The sequence below is a fragment of the Hydra vulgaris genome, chromosome 06, assembly GCF_038396675.1.
Source record: "Hydra vulgaris chromosome 06, alternate assembly HydraT2T_AEP".
In the NCBI taxonomy this organism is placed as follows: Eukaryota; Metazoa; Cnidaria; class Hydrozoa; order Anthoathecata; family Hydridae; genus Hydra; species Hydra vulgaris.
Window position 1 is genome coordinate 55,817,586 of NC_088925.1, and position 14,915 is coordinate 55,832,500.

At 30.5% G+C, this 14,915-nt stretch overlaps 1 long non-coding RNA gene across 1 annotated transcript; it reads right to left on the reverse strand.

Moving 5' to 3' along the window:
* Positions 1-1,143: 1,143 nt before the first annotated feature.
* LOC136081083 (uncharacterized) lies at positions 1,144-3,704 on the reverse strand. The gene is made up of 3 exons (XR_010638878.1): positions 1,966-3,704; positions 1,354-1,441; positions 1,144-1,250 (listed from the first exon to the last, which is right to left on the reverse strand). It is a non-coding gene; the product is annotated as an uncharacterized LOC136081083 (long non-coding RNA).
* Positions 3,705-14,915: the final 11,211 nt, after the last annotated feature.

Here is a 14,915-nt window from a genome sequence, read left to right on the forward strand (position 1 = left end):
ACTTCTTGAATTATAGTTTTTTGAGTCTCTGCAGCAAGAAGATCTATAAATTCCTTTTGGGATTGACATCCAAGATATGTAACATGGTGAGTACGCATATTTTTATCACTAAACAATCTTTTTATGATTGCATTGTGTCTAGAAAGTAAAAGAACTATTTGATAAAAGTAGCCATCTTGAGACTCATTTTCTTTTTCTTTGTGGCTGCGAAAAGCCAACCCTTGTCTTCCTAAACTGCGGGCCATATCAATCAAAAATCCGACTGCTTTTCTATTAAACTCTTGTTCATAGTTTTCACCAATTGCCAGTTCTCGAGCAGACTTATTAAAAATAAAATCAAAACCACTTGATTGGCTAGTAAACGCACAATAATCTAACATAACTCTTTTATGATATACAGATGAAAAATGTTGACTCAATTTTCCCTTTTTTAATTTTCCTCTGCTTTTCATTTTCTGCGATTGCCTTACACCACTATTAACCCAAACTTTTTTTCATTTATTTGAGAAAATAATGAACAGACAAAACAAAATACAGAATCAGCTACAATGCTATACTCCAGCATAGCATATTCATTAAACCATATAGGAGTAAAGTGTTGTTGTTTATTTACTGGAATGTTGTTGTCTCTAGGATATCTGGCTTGTTTAGGTTGATGGTGTCCTAATGATATTAAAAATTGTCGTTGTAATATTGTTAAATTGTGAATACGTTTACCTGGATCATATTCCATAAAACTATCTTTTGCACTAATGTTGTCATGTTCATTTCCAATCATTAAGTCATCTAATGCTTTTGTGGCGTAACTTATGTAATCACAAATACCATTTCTAATACTTGATATGTGTTCTATACTATTGATCATAAAGAGTACAGGGTTTGGAAACTTTGAATTCTTAACATTATTTTTTTTCATTACATTGCTCAAATTCTTAACTTATGGCTTTTTTTTACTTCGACTAGAAATTAAAAATGAAAGTTTATTGTTAAATAGTAATATTTTATATAAAAATAATATGCATATATATGTGATAATATACAAACAGTCAAACCATTTTTTGCATTCTTCGATCACTACTAAATAACACTATAACTAGATAATAAAAATAGTATGTCAATAATTATTTAACAAATGAAAAATACCTTTTAACTTTCCTCAATCTATTTTGTTAAATGCAATTTGTTGATTAATGACTTTTTTCCACAAAAGTTTAAATCAATTGGATGTTTTTGTTTTAAATTCTGCATAACTAAAGATAAATGATAAAGTTAAAAAATCTAGAAAATCAACATCAAAACAATCAAAACTCATTTAAAATCAACCTTTTATCATATAGACTCGTAAAAATTTACTTGTATAGTTCTGAGCTACATCATTTATATTTGAACATGTTACTTCCATTTCAGAGATCGATAAAAGATTGGTTTCTGCAAGTGACTCCTGTAAAATAATATATAACCTAAGTATATAGTTATCTCGAGATAACACAGATCTCTGTTATTCAATGGTTATACATTATATAACTGCTAATCATAGCAGTGATTTGACGATAAAATATATAAACTACTGGTGCTAATTAAAAATTATTAAATAAATTATAAAGCTAAGGGACCAAAAGATTGACTTTGTTTCTATTTTATTGATGTCGGTAATAGAGTATTGATATCAATAAATAAAAATCAGGAAAATACTGAAATATTGTCATACATGTAAATATTAAAATATTAATGTAATATATAGTATTTTATTAATGTAATATATTAATATTAAATTGCTCACTCATTAAATTGCTCACAAAGACCTTTTATAATAAATGGTCTTAGAGTGAGCGATTTAGATCTAACACCAAGATTTGGTCTGAAAACACAAAGACTTGATGAAGACAAAATTTTTACACATATAATATCTATTTATTTTATTTATGCGATATAATGCAAATTAAGAAAAAAAGAACAGATACTTACAAAGCTGGGTGTTGGAGCTCTCAACTTTTTGGCAACATCAAACGGATTTCTAGGGGCTCCAAAATGTTTCGTCTTTATTTGTTTTCTATTATGAACTACATGTTGATGTAGGTACTTTGATAAAAAATTCAATATAATAATACAATTACAAAACTTATACTTTTACATAGAGCTTAATGAGAGCTATCCAATGACGCCTCATTTGTCTGTCTATGTTAATTATGACGGAAGTTATGATTTTTTTTCCGCATGTTAAAGTGGTAATTTCTGCTATAGAAAATTAAGAAAAACAGTGACCAATATTTTATTACTGGCACTAAAAACTGCATAACTAAAAAACCAACTGAGATAATGTAATAAAATTTAAAACAGTGATTCATTATTATTAGGTCTTTATGTTATTACATTTTTTATGGATCAAATAGGTTATTTTCATCTTATTAGATACAAAAAACAAAATGGGGTGGGGTGAATTTTGACGAGGGTGCATTTTAAAAATTAATAGTTCACAAACTAAGTGAAAAGAAGACTAATTTTTCTAAGGTATATGACTCATTGCATAAACTTTATGCTTAAGGTACAAATTACTAGTCTGCTGAAAGGAGGCTCATATAAATATAAATTATTAATATAATATTGAAAATCTTTTAAAATGGAGTAAAATTGGCAACAACATAAAGTTAAACACAATTAATCATAAAAAATTATACGCTCCAAAGAACAAAAAAATTAAAATGCATAACTAAAATAAAATACTATTGTAAACATTTGTCTAATATTTAAATACCGGTAAATAAATGCAAAACTTGAATCAATAGAAAACTAAATCACCAAGAGCAACGTCAGCCAAGAGGCTATCTACTGATATTTTAAAGTCTTCTGCATCATCTTCTTCTTCATCCTCTTTCCAATATGCTATTCTAAAACTAACAACTTTTCCAGTAACAGGTGGTAACTTCATAACTATTCTTCCCTCATAAGCTACATCATTCCCCTCCTCATTCCATAAATGTTGAACTCTAGCTCCTTCAATTTTAACTGGATCTTCATTTAACATTTCTAATACTTTGACGCTTGAGTATTCTGAGAGCAAAGAGAAAATGGAATTATGTACAATCTAATCTAAACTATTTTCTAAAATAAGTTTTTTTATATCACTAACTAATCTACTTCTCTGTTCCATTTCTCTCTCCTGACCTTTTTCTTTTAACTGTAACTTTGCTAACTCTTCTCCTCTTAATCTTCTCTCTTTACTTTGTTTTCTTGAAACTGCACCCCTAGATATACAAAATTTAACTATTTTTTCTTGCTCTTTTTTTGTATTATTACACAGCCAGTCAAGAGATTTGTTCACTTTAACCTTTGTCTCGCCATCTAAAAATGAAATTTCAGCATTGGGCGCCCTGGGAGTAAAAAAGTCTATCATGCCAAGGGTTTTCTCAGCTCAAAAATTATTAACAGGGGCACTAACTGCCTTATATTGCATGAACTGGGTCGGTGTAGAGAGTCCACCAGTCAAGTACCTTGACAGCTGTCTTTTTAAAAATGCCACTGTAGCATTTGCTATCATTTTTAAAACAGAAAGCAATTGCTCCAAATACTTCCCTTCAATAATGCGTAATGCAACCTATGTCTCATCAGAAATCAGTGGGCGACCAAATGCATCTAACTGTGACGACATTAGAAATTCCGGCTCATCACAAAGTATTTCCGCAATCTTAATTGCAGACTTGAGATACTCAGCCTAAAAAGAAGTTATTTTTTATTAAAAGTTATTTTTTTAGATCATAAATAAATACATGCATTAAATGTTTAAATTACATTGTAAGAATAAAAAAAAATTGCATACCGATTCAAAATGGTTTCTTTGTTTTTCCTCTGCATAAAAAAGGCCCATCCAAGGTCCAGTTAAGAATTTGCCCCAGAGTCCAAGGGCTTGTAATTGAGTCATTATCTCCTCATTCTTGAACTCTCTTAATAGAGATGTCCTCAGTAAAGTCGTGTTGTTGCAGTACTCCTCCAGATAATTGACTAGTAATTGTCTGTGCCTAAAAACAGAATAAAACAAAATATGCATTTGCTATTGGAAAATCAAGTGCATGAACTAGATAGTTGAATACCAATTGTCAGTACCTGTATACAATGCCAGCTGAACAAAACAGTATGTGCAATTGGTCGCCAACATACCTTGGAATAGTACTGCAAGATAATCCACTTTGCTTGAGAAAGGATTTAAATCCATGCGGATCTCCTTTGGCCTTGTATCTGAAATACAATAATGCAGACTTAAAATATAGCGAGCAATTAAACTCTGATTTTATTAAAAAAAAGTAAAAATATGCAGTTTGTTTTACATTATTTGGATCAAATACATAATTCAAACATTGACCTTAACTTTGAAATGCTGTACAAAAGGTTTGCAGCTCTGCAATCTGACCCATAAGTGGTACTGGATATTGTATCATCCAGCTTTTGAAGAGCTTTCCTGGTCTCACTGGCTATTCCATCAAGTGTATGCAGATGACAGTTTAACTCTAACAGCTCTTTTTCAAGTATGCTGTTTAGCTTCACAACTGCTGCGTGGTTAACCGAGGCCCTGTCTGTCAGCATTGACATTATTTTGCCCATTAGTTTTTTCCTTACATCAGCAATCTCTAATTTATAATATGCTGCATATGTGTTGGCTAAATCCTCAATGGTATCAGTAATGTGTTTTACATAGTCCTCTGCCTTGCCTCATGGTAATTCAGTGATGCTGGCTGTAAGAACTTGTTGCTTAGTAGCAAAATGAATTTGATTTATGTGACTGCCCTTAATTGTTGTTGCATCAAATGTCACAACATCAGCATTTATTATTGTTTCTGCCACTTGTAGCAGAGCATTTACTCCCATTTCTCTGGACATCTGCGCAATTGTCGACAGATTGGGCAGATCTTGAGGCTTCAAACTCAGGTTACCAAGACTTGCACATGACATGATCGCTTTAGTTATGGCATCTAAAAGAACGTTGCTTTGAAGACAATGGTAAACAACCAAACGCACTGAGGCATTGAAACTTTTCTTTTCTTTTGTACAAATTGAACCCTTTTCAATTTGATTGATGTCGCAGTTTAGATGGTCTATGGTAATATCATTTTTTTTCAATGCTAAGTCTTGAGCTCTAAGTTTTTTCGCTTAATCTAAAATAGCAGATTCTAATTTCAAGAGTAGATTCTAATGTCAATGTAAATCTTCTTCTTACAACTTTTATTTTCTTTAACCAAACTTTTGCATTTGAGGTTCAACTTTTTTAAAGATTTTGTTAAAGATATAACATCAGCCTCAAATTTTTGGGCCTTCAACTGGTATTTTGAGATCCGGCTTGAGGTTCTTTTAATTAGTTGGCTCAATCTCTTAACTTGAAAAGTCTTACTGATAGTTGTTTTCTCTTTTTTTACTGTTTTAATCACTGTCTTAAGCTTTTTGTTTTGAGTAATTAAGGCTTTATTATAAAGTTTCATTTTTTCACAGGAATGACATTCTCTGTCAATCCTTGTCTTTAATGGAGACACAGAAGGAGGTGTCTTTGGCTGAACAGGGAGAAGTGATGCCGTGGCTAGCGGAAACTTGAAGTCTTCACTTAAAAAAACAACTATAATGTATAATCCCAGCTATAATGTATGTGTCTTTTAAAAAACTGGATTTTTTCGTTAACTCTCAGAATTGATAGTGTTAATGATGAAACTTTACATTCATTTTTATTGAATTGCTGAATTAAATATTTAGCTGTTTCTGTATTAAATATTTAGCTGTTTCTGCCTTTTTAATTATTTTCTCCATGTCACAAGAACAAGTTATTGTAAAAAACTGAAATAAAAAAAAAGTGATTTATATATTTAATAATTAACAAGGCAACTTAATAAAAACAAAGAAAAACTACTAAGTATTAATTTTTAAATAAATCTTTGAATTATTTGAATTTATCGTAGATTAGCAACTAATTTATGATAAATAAGACTAAGCTATTTTAATTATATTATTATTGATTTATTTATTATTATGCCATTTAAGCTAAGCACAATTTACTACACTTTATTATCATTATAACTAAGTAAAAAAAATGTCAAATTTTATGAAACTAGTATTCAACCATATTTTGAAAAAATAACATTAGTAGTTTAAGAAACTTGTGTTTAAAACATTTATTTTAAGTTGGATTGTGCAACACCATAAATGCCCATTATCGGTTTTAATAATAGGTTACTTGTGGGTAAGTTCGTTGGGAAGCTTTTATTTTTAAAATTGGGTAATTTATTTACATAAAAAATGCATAAAAGTAAATAAGATACATATACGCTCATGCAAAATTAATAAAAAAATGACTATCTAGCACAAAAAGCAAAAAATTTTGAAAATAAAAACTTACCTTGTTGTGAAAATCAAATTTTTTACTAACAACACACTGGATGAAGGATTTCCAAATTATTAAGTATTCAATGTTGATAAAATAAGCCTATTTTAAAATCTTGAGAATTCAAAGAGCAGTCTGGTTTTAAAAAAACACACTATACAGAGATGACTAAAAATCGGGTTTATATAAGTATATGAAAAACCAAGGGCAATTTCCGACTCAAGTTAAGAAATTTACCAAAAAATTTATTTTTAGTCGTTTTGAATCTTCGTTTTCATCTAAGGCCGCGGAATCCCATAATTTTTTTTTTAATTATAAATCTTCAACTAGTTAAGTACTTTAAAATATAAAAAAACATTTGGGCAAGTAAAGGCTTAATCGCAAAATCCAACTTAAAAATGAAAGTTTAGTCGTTTAGCGCTTTTTTTGTGAGCTCATAATGGCTAAAGCCCTGGGTTTACAGTAAAACTTGATTTTCAAAAATGGGTACTGACCTTTAACCGATCTAATTTATAAAAAATACCTATGGGTTATTGCAATAGTATCTAAAAAATAACATATACCTCATATTGATGATTTCTATTTTGAATAATAAATGTTTTATGTAAGAAACAGAAGGAGCTCAAATTATGTTTTTTGAGTATAATTTTTACTCTGAATATTTTTTCTGAGTATGATTTTGAGTATGATTCCTTTATTTGATAAATCAATTTGTAAACCCAACCGATATTTTGTGCGTGTATAGTTAGTTTATATTTTTAACTTTTTTCGAAAACATTTTTGAAAATGTCAAAAAATATTTCTTACGAAACATGTTGCTGCTTTGAATGGAATAATTGTGGACCTTACATGCAATCTACTCCAAATGTAGAGGAAATGTTTGAAACAAGCCTACTCACTGAAAATATACAACCACATCTTACAAACCTAAAGGTAATTTTTTGTAATTTTAGTAAAAACTTTTATTTAAATGGATTTATAACAATATCTTGTATATGATAAATTTAGGTTTTAATAATTATTTTGAATAATAAAAAAGATAGTAACAAAATAATAAAATTGGTTTGAAGGTATTAAAGAGTTATGAGTTAGCTTGTGATTGGGACGAAAAATCTCTGATTGAAAATCGATTAAACAGAAAATTTAACAATGTAGAGAAAATATATGCATATTATCGCTACACATTAGGAATAGGATGGAAACAAGGAAAAAAATGTATGCACCCTAATCAAAAACTACAAACACGGAAGAAAGCAACAATAGGGCGACGCTCACCAATATCTATGACACTTCAAATATCTTTCCAATTGGTTCGATAATATGTGATCGTCATCGAAAGGAACACTATTCCGAGACAAAGAAAAAAGAAACAATTATAGAAACTGAACAAGAATCTACATCAGCAGCATATGATATTGATTTTTTACCAGATGAGTTCTTACAAAATCAAGAAGAACTCAATACTTCAAATGAAATCAGAAAAAGTATTAGAGATTGTCATGGGACCAGTCCAATTAAATTCCAGTTTAAAAGAAAACTTGAGCTTATCAATGAATCCACAAAGCAACAAATGCGAAGGAAATATAAACGTATGGAAGAGGCCTTGAGAAATAAATTTGCAAAATGCATTGCACCTGGTCAATCGGAAAAGTTTTTGAAAGTGCTTGACGGTAATGAAAGTACCGAAACAGAAGTTCCGGATGAAATTGAAAAACTCGTGGAAATGTATAACAACAGTGACGCAACAAGTCAACTGGTAATTTTGGCATTTATTGATCATAATAAATACACAAAGCAATTTATATGCGATACATTTACATGCACAAAATATAAAATAGAACTTGCCAGAAAATGGAAGTCCTTGCAAAATGGGTTTGTACTACCCCAAAAAAATTTATTTACAAGAATTAGACTTTCAATTCCAAAATGTGAGCATTTTTCAGATTTTCTCTTCTCAAGTGGATTACTACAAGACGTTTCTTATGGTATTTCCAAAATGAAGTATGACAGTGGTGATGTTGAAACTATAGTCCGTGTCATTTTAACAGCAAAAAACAGTCATACCATTGCTTTAAATTGCAAAAGCTGCAAAGAAATTGGATACGAACGTCTGTCCGAATCAAGTTTATTGCGAATACTAAACGCAATTAAACCTTCTCATAGAAAATGTCTCGCTGGTTTAAATGACACGGCTGGTAGTGGGATGAACGCATTTGCAACACTTGAACAATTCGCAACTATGTTCAATAAAAAATCAACTGTTGAGAAACTCAAAAGATCAAAAAGGTATTTAAAAACTAAATATAAGCTTCATTGCAGCGATTTGGAAAATGAAATTGCAACACATTCAACTAGATTTGCCCTTTTTGATCCTGAAAAAATTAAATTGCAATCATGTAGCATTTTGAATGATTCTGTATGCTATGAATGCAAGGAATTATTTGAAGTTTTAGATGAAGTCAACCAAATAGGAAATGAAAATAATGTTGGTGATGATTTATTATATGACATTAAAGTTTTAATAAGCAGCATCGCAGAGTATATGAAGCACTTACTAAGAGATGCACAGCAAAAAAAAGCAAAGAATGATGCATATAAACAACTAGATGACAAATCAGCACTTTGGTTGAAAGACTACTCACAAAAAATATTGCCCGTGAAAATTCGAGAGAGCCAGAAGGACTACTTTGGAAAGAAAGCATCAGTATGCACATTGATGTTTTTTTTACAAAAAAATAAGACATTGTCAAAAACCACGTTTACCTAACAATTGTGTATCGATGCGATCAAGGTGTTTCCTCTGTTATCTCTATTGCTGAATCAGTTTTAAATCAGTTTTGCCTAGATGAGCCAGAAATAGTAAATATTTTTGCGAAGTCAGATAATGCTAACTGTTATCATGCTAATTATTCAGTCGAATCTATGTACAAGCTCTGCAATAAGAATTTTAAACTTCTACGGACTTTAATGAGCCTTGCTGTGGAAAAGACCAGTGCGATAGGGAAAGTGTATCCGCTAAAACAATATTGAGAAGTTATGTAGACGCTGGCAATGACATAGTAACAGCAGAAGATGTTGTAAAAGTAGTGAAATACGGATATGGCATCAAAAACGCAATGGTTAGCTTTGCAAAAATTGAGAATGTTACTTTAACTGGTCCTAAAATTCCAAATATAAGCAACTACCACTCCTATGAGTTCCAAGAAGACTACATGACTTTGTGGCGATACTATGAAATTGGAGAAGGAGTTAAAGTGGTATACAACAATTGAATTGATTGTTCCATTCACAAGTACTGAAGGAAACTTTCAGCGAAAAACTCAGGGAAAAAATAAGAAAAGAAATTATGATTTAAATACACTACATTTTTGCCAGATGACAGATTGTATGGAATATTTTAAAACAATTATTGAGTTAGAAGGACATATATTGATAGGGCAGCACAAAAGATCTGAATAATTTTCTTCTTTAGATAAAGTAAAAAAGATTTACACTGAAAAGATGAAAGCAAATTCACAAGTTCATTCAAATTGTATAACCGCATAACCCATAAACAATATATACTCTCAAAAGTTCAAAAAGTTAGGTTAGGCATTACCAACAAGAAAGACGTTTCGTTTTTCCATAAAGCAGAAAAAACTACTTTATGAAAACTTCATAAATGGAGAAAATACAGGAAAGAAGATGTCACCAGAAGAAGTTAATACACTGATAAGAAAATCTCTTACCGCGGATGAGTTCGTTTCAAGTCAACAAATAAAATCTTTGTTTACTAGATGGAGTAATCTATTAAGAATTGGAAAATTGATTGCACCGACCATTGAAGAAAATGATAACAATGAATTTGAAGATGAAGAAGCCGAGAAATATCAAGAAGAAATACATAAACTTGCAACTGAACTTTCTGTTATATGGAAGAAAGATGATTGGGTGGCAGTTGTTCACAAAAATCAATGGTATCCAGGAGTTATTGCTGAGGTAAACGAAAAAACTAAAAACTTAAAAGCTAATAGCATTGATAACAGTATTAGAATTTAAATCATTATTTATTATAGAAGTATTATGTTTCATTATGTTATTCATAGATTTTTTAAAATTTGTTTTAATATTTTCAGATAACTGAAGACGGTATTGTAGTTGACTGCATGAAAAGTGTATCTTTCGGAAAAAATTGTTATCGATGGCCTAACCAGAAAGATAGCATTGTATATTCTGATGACAACATCTTATGTAAAATAAGTCCCTCGACTTTAATTAATCGAGCTGGGGATTACTTCATAGCAACAAATGATTTTGAAGAAGCTAACAAACTAATGAACAAGTGAGCTTAAAAAATAAGTTAAGAAATTAAGTGTAAAACAACATGTATGTTTTTTTGAATAACAATTAAATATGCGCATACCCCACAACTATTATTTTTCTATCTGATCATTAAAAAAACAATGTTCACTTTCTCTTATACTATTTCTTGTAAACCCAGGGCTTTAGCCATTATTTGGTCACGAAAAATGCGCCAAATGACTAAACTTTTATTTTTGAGTAGGATTTTGCAATTAAGCCTTTACTTGCCCATAGTTTTTTTTATATTTTAAGGTAATTAACTAGTTGAAGATTTATAATTAAAAAAAAAATTATGGGATTCACCCGGCTTTAGATGAAAACGAAAATTCAAAAAGACTAAAAATAAATTTTTGCGTACTTTTGATGCATGATATTTAGACAGGCCAAAGTCGCTGTTTTATCTAACTTATAATTTTTAAGCCTAAACTAGCCAATAAACAATAATCAAGTGCAATTCCTAATTTAAAGTATTTAGTTTGTACTTTTTTTAAGTTTAAAAATGCTTACGGCACCATTTAGTCAATACTTCTAAAAAATTAGACAAACTTTGAAATCTAATATCTAGAGAACCAATGAATATTTACTGTAAAAATTTTGGAATTGAGCTTCTAATGTGAATATCAACAACATATAAAAAAATTAGTGATTTTGAAGAGGGTCACTATTGAGCCTTGCCTGATTTTTACAGAAAGTTTTTCTTAAGCATTATTAAATACGATTTTGATAAAATGGGAAGAACTAAATGTAAAAGAAAAACAAGTCGAGAAAAGAGTTCTATACAGACAAACTCAAGAAGGCTGATTTATTTTCTTAAATACCCACTGAATGAGCTTTCACAGAATCAACTTCCAAGTTTTGGCAGTGCGTTGAGACATCTGGAGTATGTCCGGTCAATAAGGTGACAGAATAACAAAAGAATTGATTTTTTTCATGCTTGCCTTTTTAAAATCTAGCTCATGTTTTTAGTTTATTTTAGATCTGCATGAATCAAACCAACGAAGCAAACTCGTTGCACGTCTACAAGCTCATTTAGGGTTTGATTTATTTTGCAGAGATGTACCTTGTTCTACAAGTAAAAGAGCTGGTTTTTGTGATTTCATTTTGAAGGGAGCTTCTGTAAGAGAAAAGATTCTAAAGCTAGATCAGAAGTATAAAAAAATGCGAAAATTACGCAGTTTAAACTGGGATTCAAGTCAAGAGAGATTTGAAAAAATGCAATTGGATTTTATTGGGGAAAGTAACTGTCTCTTTGATATTTCTGTTCCTAATATTAAGGATAAGATTCTTGACCGTCTTCGTTCTAAGATTGAAAAAGATGAGGATTTTCTTTTCTACAAAGACAAAAAGAGTGAAAGGAAACAATATATTTCAGAAAAATTAGACAAAAACTATCAAAAAGCCATGATTAACAAAGAACAAAAATATCAGAGACGTTTGAGGATAAAAGAAACAGAAAATCAATACATACTTTGCTTCAGCAGAAATGCTAACAGGAAAGTTCCATTGAGTATAAAAATTCTGACTCTGAATCTGATAGTCAATCATCCTCTAAAGAAGATGCTGATAAGGAAAATATCCGACATAATCTAAACCAAAGGTCTTCATACATATCAGTTCTGAAGAACTGTTAGAATGCACAACTGCAGCTGCTGCAAGACATAATGTTGGCATTTTGATGGAAAACAAGTGAAGCAGATAGAAAAACAGCTAAACATTACTGTCACAGTTGAAAGAATAGACGTAAGTGTCACTTCTCCAAACATAGGAGATAGAGATGACATACTCTTGAGAGTGGTTCAAGCCAAGAGCTCCAAAGGTTGTGATCAAGTAAAAGTTACCCAACCAACATTGACAGACGGGTACCTTATGGTTTTTGTCTGGGCTTACTGGAACAGGATTTTAACGGGTAAGTGTTTTGGTTTCATGTAGTTAAGAAATAAAGCAAATTTTCTTGATTGGGTTTTATCTGGGTTTTAACAGGGCCGTAGGATCTGGGGATTTGACAGGTTTCCCATAAGGTTCCTAAAAGGTTTAAACTGATAGTTAAAAAAATCATAACAAAACTTACTCGATGGTTGCCATTTATAATTCGTATTGTGCGTGAAATAAATTTAAAAATTTAACTTTTATGCGTTATATTTTTTTTATACATTATATTTACATTGTAATTAAAGAGAAATGTTAAAAGCCATTTACTACTTGAAGATTCAGATATTGAGTACACATTTGCCCTATGATTTGACTGCTGCCCAAAATAAAGAGTTGAAGACAATGGCAGAATTTATCTCGATTTTTTATTCTGTCTGGTTTCTGAGAACCTCATTGCCGTCAGCGGCACCATTTCAGGATGTAAAAGGCTATTGGCAAATGGTGCAGTACAAAAATATGTAGAAAAACGCGACTCTGATTCCAAGAGAGTTCTAAACGGAATTGAAAGTACAATGATGTCAATGAAGAGACACACCTGGTACTTAGATGAAACTTTGGTTCCACTTGCTCTCTTTGACTCTAGCCTTCCTGATGTGGAGAAAGAAAACATCGGAGAAACATTACTCTCTAAACCAGTTCCTGATCATTTTCAGCATTCAGAAGTCAAACTTGATAAACGAGTTAAAATTTAAAGAAGAAGTGCCACCAGGACTTGCTCCATTAATTTGAGAGAACTCTTGGTTCATCTTCAGTTTATTAAACCTGGCAAGAATGGAGGACAATCTTTGGTTAAACTGTCCTGCTCCTATGTGATGCTATGTTGACCAGTTCAAACATTCTTCATTTTTGTAAGTAAAATTGAAGTAGTAAACGATTGTTCTAAAAGGGCTGTAAAACTTGTATTAGAGTTTGTGAACAATGTTCACAATGAGGATGATCGTTAAGAACTTATACTAGCTGTGCAGCAAAGACGAGATCACCTCCGTGGGTCAGAATCCAAGGAACAGTTGCAGCAATAGGAAAGCAGAGAAAAAAATGACATGATTTATATACTATATTTATGAATTGCAATATATTATATTATATTTACATATCATGATTTTAATATTTATATTGCCAAATGATGTTTTTTTTTGCTAAAGAAAATAAAGTAATTTTGAATAATACATTTAAATATCTTCGCCCCACCCCCCTTCCAAAGAAGAGATAAAGGGGGTATAAATCTCCAATAATAGGGTGAGGGGGTGGGTAGCTTTTGACATGCCCCTTCTATATAAACATTATTAATGCTTAGTTCTAATATTAGTTTTCAAAATTTGGCATAAATATGAAGAATAACCCAGCGTCAGTTATACATAGAAGTGCGTCGTTTTATGTAAAAAAAACGGTTTTTTCGCCACTTCTCCACATCATGTAGAAAAAATACCACCGTATTTCTTTTTGGTCCTACCCTATTATAAATAAGTAGTCTAAAATAAAGAAAAAAAGTTGGCTTTCCGTGTTGATTTTAAAAGAAGAAAAGTTGGCTTTCCGTGTTGATTTTAAAGGTCCCCGCCAGACCTCGAAGTTTGCTATGTTTTTATACATAGATTTGACTGGCAGGGGCCTCTAAATTCACGTAACATTAAATTTTTGGGCTTAAAATTATTTTTATATTGGTGGTTAACAATTCCAGGTAGGACCATTTTAATTTTCAAAAATTCGTCAAATATTAATCACCCTATTTTATATATATATATATATATATATATATATATATATATATATATATATATATATATATATATATATATATATATATATATATATATATATATAGATCAGGATGTAAATTAGCCTTGTGGAGTCCCATCAAATGTGGTTTCCCAAATGCTAACAAAATTAAAAAAAAAAAAAGTCCTCTAAAAAAAAATGGCGGTGTTGTCAGCCCTGCTTATTAAGTCTTACTGCAAAGTCTATTTTAAGTAGTACATGTGCAAAATATTGAGAAGTCGTTTGAGTCAGATACTTACAAAATTTTAATCAATGCGAGTATTAGGGTAAGTCTTTAGTTATTGTTTTTCTATTTTTTGTTTGGTAGTTTATATCAACTGAATTAAGTGAGGACAATGATCTTTTTTTACTTATCGGTATCAACTAAAATCTTTTTTTACCTATCTACTATTTTTTCTTGAATTTTTTAAAAAAACGCTGCTGAAATATAAGTTAAATACAAAAAAAGTTTTATGATTATAACAAACCGGTACTAGAAATTTATTTAACAAAGAAAATAGATTCTTTTACTTTACTG